Source organism: Lissotriton helveticus, chromosome 1_2 (assembly GCF_964261635.1).
Source record: "Lissotriton helveticus chromosome 1_2, aLisHel1.1, whole genome shotgun sequence".
In the NCBI taxonomy this organism is placed as follows: domain Eukaryota; kingdom Metazoa; phylum Chordata; class Amphibia; order Caudata; family Salamandridae; genus Lissotriton; species Lissotriton helveticus.
Genome location: NC_136058.1, coordinates 283,747,643 through 283,752,712, shown reverse-complemented (window position 1 = coordinate 283,752,712; position 5,070 = coordinate 283,747,643). Strand labels below are relative to the sequence as shown.

General features: G+C 42.6%; 1 non-coding gene across 1 annotated transcript; it reads right to left on the bottom strand.

Moving 5' to 3' along the window:
- Window positions 1–2,068: 2,068 nt before the first annotated feature.
- Window positions 2,069–2,123, bottom strand: LOC144808150 (U7 small nuclear RNA). Its single transcript, XR_013606676.1, has one exon. It is a non-coding gene; the product is annotated as a U7 small nuclear RNA (small nuclear RNA).
- Between the last annotated feature and the right edge of the window lie 2,947 nt (window positions 2,124–5,070).

The following is a 5,070-nucleotide window of genomic DNA, read 5'->3' as shown; positions in this document are numbered from 1 at the left end:
AGTGGGGAAATACAGGTCTGCAGAGTATTGTTGTAAATACGTTGGTATTGCGTTTCCAAAAGTGGTAGAGCGTGGCATTAACCCATGAATGCTAACACGGCTCTCCGTCACTTTCCATCTAAATATACTTCTTAATGTTTTAGTGGAGGCAGGAGATGCAAGGTAGGGGGAGTGGAGAATTTTGAGGGGAACTTTAGGACAATGAGCTATAAAATGTGGCCATGCTTTACAAATTAACAGCCTCATTTATGAGGTTTGGGCACAGGGCAGCGCCGCAAACAATCTTAATGCGCTGCCCTGAGTCAAAAGAAAAGGACCGGCAGAAGCAGTAATCTATGAGATACGTACATTTCTATCCTTTTCCCCTCGCTGCCGCACAATGGGCTGCTATGAACTAACGCAAGCACCCTTGCACCATAGTGCAAGGGTGCCTGCGTTGCAGGGATGATTGTTTTTTGTGCAGGAAGAGACACCCTCCTGCACAAAAACAATTACGAGAGGCGTTTTTCCTCTATGTGTGCAGGAAAAGCGAGAAGAAATGAAGGTATTTCTCCTCTTTGTGCCTCACTTACACCTCCCCTAGGAGGTGTAGCCTTTTGACGTATACCCAGGTTTTTTCATTCTCGTAAGTCAATGCCATGGGTGTTACGTGGGAACACCCACCGTAATGCCCATGGCACGCCTCCCTATTGCAGGGTGGAGCAACACAGCAACTTTCGATGCGTTGCCTTAGTCCATATCTACAAGGCCATGATAAAAGCCACGTAGGGTGGCTTTACACGGCCTTGTAGATATGGCCCTGCAGTGTGCGCCGCCGGACCGTCACCGAAAGTGAATATTCGGCAGCGCACAGGAGCTTGTATGTAAGCCCCTGAGTGTCTTGACCTTCAGTAGTTAAAGACATTTCAGTATATAATGAAAAACTTGTCGTAGAATGCACCATTAATCCATTTTTTACAGATGTTCTGCTGGACATGTCATGTATCTGCCCCACCCTAGCAGAATTGTCTTCAAAAACACAAATACAACACAGGTGTCACCAGTCAGGAGACACTGTCATTACAAGCATCCGTAATGCATCTGTTTGGACTGTGTGATGAATTTAATGCTGTTTTCATCTCTCATCGCTAGGGACAAAGGAAGGACCTCCCTGACAAGTAACACGGGCGTGGAGAGGATGTGGTGCAGCGGCCAGAGCTGCTGACTCGAGAGCTGGTGATGCCTGTTTTCATCTCGGCATCGCAACATCCAGTGATTCTGGGCAAATCACTTTCTCCAGATGCTATATATATGTTCCAAGACGAAAAAACAGAAAAGAGGGAAAACTTTCTGAAAAAAGAGTGCCACCAAAGCAGATGTCAACAGTATTTTGACCACGGAAACTGATATGAGAAGCAGACAAGGAACAGGCCTTTTTAAATGCAGGAATACATGCTAAAACCAATAGATTAGAAGAAAAGTAAGTGGCTAGCACAGAAGCCAAGAAAGAGAGGCTCGGATGAAAGGCCTTTTTTAAGTTTATATTATAAACAATAGATTTCACAAGCACAGCTGTGAAGGTGGAACCTAAAAAGGACCAGGTGCTCTAACTCGTGGTCAGTTAGGTAAGTACCCATGTCACAAGTGTCACTATTACTTTAGCGAGTGGGCCCAGGGCCCACTACTTTACGCTCTGCAAGTCTGTTTTGTTTAACTTCAAGCTTGTTGTAATCATTTATTTACGTCTGGAGAGACAACTTAACACAAAGCATTCCATTTAGCAGCAAATCTAGAATGGAGGTCACATGGACTAAAAAGATCCAGGCTTTCAAAATAAGGTAAAATTGTGCAATTTCGGCAAACAACGACGAAAATGGCTGTTTTCGTTTGTGTTTACAAAATCAACTGGCAACATCTGCCATTCATTAACATAGTTAGCAATATCTACAAAACAAATGTAAATGTTTACCCCGCTTCTTAATGAAAAGATAATATTAACATTTAATTAATCAACATGACTATTCAGCAATCCATTTTAGTTTAGATAAGAACAAAAGTATTTATCCCGATATTTCATTAACCATGAACAGGTGGCTCCTCTTTAAGAAGAACCTTCTTGACAAATAGTAAAGAGCTAAATTCTTAACATGTAAAGTTGTAATTTCACTCCCTAGGACTAAGTTACACCTACTTTTATTATGGTCATAATTTACATAGTCACTTTGATTAAAATGGGAAGGAGTAAAACATCTGAGGGTGCAAACAGAAGGTAAAATTGACAATTTAACACAGAAATCTAAAGAAAAGAAGTTGATGGCATTGCACAGAAAATATGCAAATATAAGTACTACGGCCACTCCCTGCTTGAGATCTGTCGTCGACAAATCAAACACCACTCTGGCGTACATGCGCCAAGGTATAATGTATGCCGGGTGGGCGTTCCGTCGTAAGGAAGTCTCGTAAAAGTGATACAGTGAAATCTACAAGATTTCACTGAGTCACTTTTACGACGCCACTGCGTCAAAACCTTGTACCTGCTTGAAGCAGGTGTAAGGATTGACGCAGCATGATGGGAATAGGCATTCCCAACCATTGCTGGAGTTGTGTCGTGCTTACAACACGACTCCAACAACGCATTGCCTTTACGACAAAAGATGCTTCACACATCTGTGTATCCTTGCGCCATGGTGCACCGCATTGTAAATGCGGCGCATGGTTATTTTTCTGTCACGCAAATTAACTGGCGCATCTCTGCTAATATGCAGAGATGCGCCAGTTCTTGTAAGTCTGCCCCCTAGTCTTTACATGGAGTAATGAGGAGAAATGCTTTATATCACCTTGTTTTTGCTGTTTCTATATGTACTGTTTTATGCAGCACATACAAAAACAACAAAACGCCATGCATGATTGTTTATGTGCAGAAAGGTATCCCTTTCTGCACATAAGCAATCATTCCCCCTGCGCAGTCACCTTTGCACTATGTTCCAAGGGTGCCTGCGTTGGGGCTAGGCAGCTGTAATTTGCGCCAGGACAGTGGGGAAACACAGGGCTGCAGAGTATTGTTGTAAATACGTTGGTATTGCGTTTCCAAAAGTGGCGGAGCATGGCATTAACCCAAAAATGCTAACGCCGCTCTCCGTTACTTTCCATGTAAATATACTTCTTAATGTTTTAGTGGAGGCAGGAGATGCAAGGTAGAGGGAGTGGAGAATTTTGAGGGGAACTTTAGGACAATGAGCTATAAAATGTGGCCAAGCTTTTCAAATTAACTGCCTCATTTATGAGGTTTTGGCACAGGGCAGCGCCGCAAACAATCTTAATGCACTGCCCTGAGTCAAAAGAAAAGGACCGGCAGAAGCAGTAATCTATGAGATACATTTCTATCCTTTTCCCCGCGCTGCCACACAATGGGCTGCTATGAACTAATGCAAGCACCCTTGCACCATAGTGCAAGGGTGCCTGGGTTGCAGTGATGATTGTTTTAGTGCAGGAAGAGACACCTTCTTGCACAAAAACAATTACGAGAGATTTATTTTCTCTACGTGTGCAGGAAAAGCGAGAAGAAATTAAGGTATTTCTCCTCTTTGCGCCTCACTTACACCTCCCCTAGGAGGTGTAGTCTTTTGACGTATTCCCAGGTTTTTTAATTCTCGTAAGTCAATGCCATGGGTGTTACGTGGGAACACCCACCATAATGCCCATGGCATGCCTCTCTATTGCAGGGTGAAGCAACACAGCAACTTTCGCTGCGTTGAATTAGTCCATATCTACAAGGCCATGATAAAAGCCACGTAGGGTGGCTTAACACGGCCTTGTAGATATGGCCCTGCAGTGTGCGCTGCCTGAGGGTCACCGAAAGTGAATTTCCGTCAGCGCACAGGAGGTTGTAAATAAGCCCCTGAGTGTCTTGACCTTCAGTAGACACACACATTTCAATATAGAATGAAAAAAGTGTCGTAGAATGCAACATTAATCCAATTTTTGACAGATGTTCTGCTGGACATGTCATTTATCTGCCCCTCCCTAGCAGAATTGTCTTCAAAAACACAAATACAACACAGGTGTCAGGAGACCCTGTCAATACAAGCATCGGTAATGCATCTAGTTGGACTGTGTGATGAATTTAATGCTGCTTTCATCACTCACCGCTAGGGACAAAGGAAGGACCTCCCTGACAAGTAACACGGGCGTGGAGAGGATGTGGTGCAGCGGCCAGAGCTGCTGACTCGAGAGCTGGTGATCCCTGTTTTCGTCTCAGCATCGCAACATCCAGTCATTCTGGGCAAATCACTTTCTCCAGATGCTATATATATGTTCCAAGACGAAAAAACGGAAAAGAGGGAAAACATTCTGAAAAAAGAGTGCCACCAAAGCAGATGTTAACAGTATTTTGACCACGGAAACTGATATGAGAAGCAGACAAGGAACAGGCCTTTGTAAATGCAGGAAAACATGCTAAAACCAATAGATTAGAAGAAAAGTAAGTGGCTAGCACAGAAGCCAAGAAAGAGAGGCTCGGATGAAAGGCCTTTTTTAAGTTTATATTATAAACAATAGATTTCACAAGCACAGCTGTGAAGGTGGAACCTAAAAAGGACCAGGTGCTCTAACTCGTGGTCAGTTAGGTAAGTACCCATGTCACGAGTGTCACTGTTACTTTAGCGAGTGGGCCCAGGGCCCACTACTTTACACTCTGCAAGTCTGTTTTGTTTAACTTCAAGCTTGTTGTAATCATTTATTTAAGTCTGGAGAGACAACTTCTCACAAAGCATTCCATTTGGCAGCAAATCTAGAATGAAGGTCACATGGACTAAAAAGATCCAGGCTTTCAAAATAAGGTAAAATTGTGCAATTTCGGCAAACAACGACGAAAATGGCTGTTTTCGTTTGTGTTTACAAAATCAAGTGGCAACATCTACCATTCATTAACATAGTTAGCAATATCTACAAAACAAATGTAAACATTTTCCCTGCTTCTTAATGAAAAAATAATATTAACATTTAATTAATGCAATATGACTATTCAGCAATCCATTTTAGTTTAAATAAGAACAAAAAGCATTTATCCCGATCTTTCATTAACCATGAATA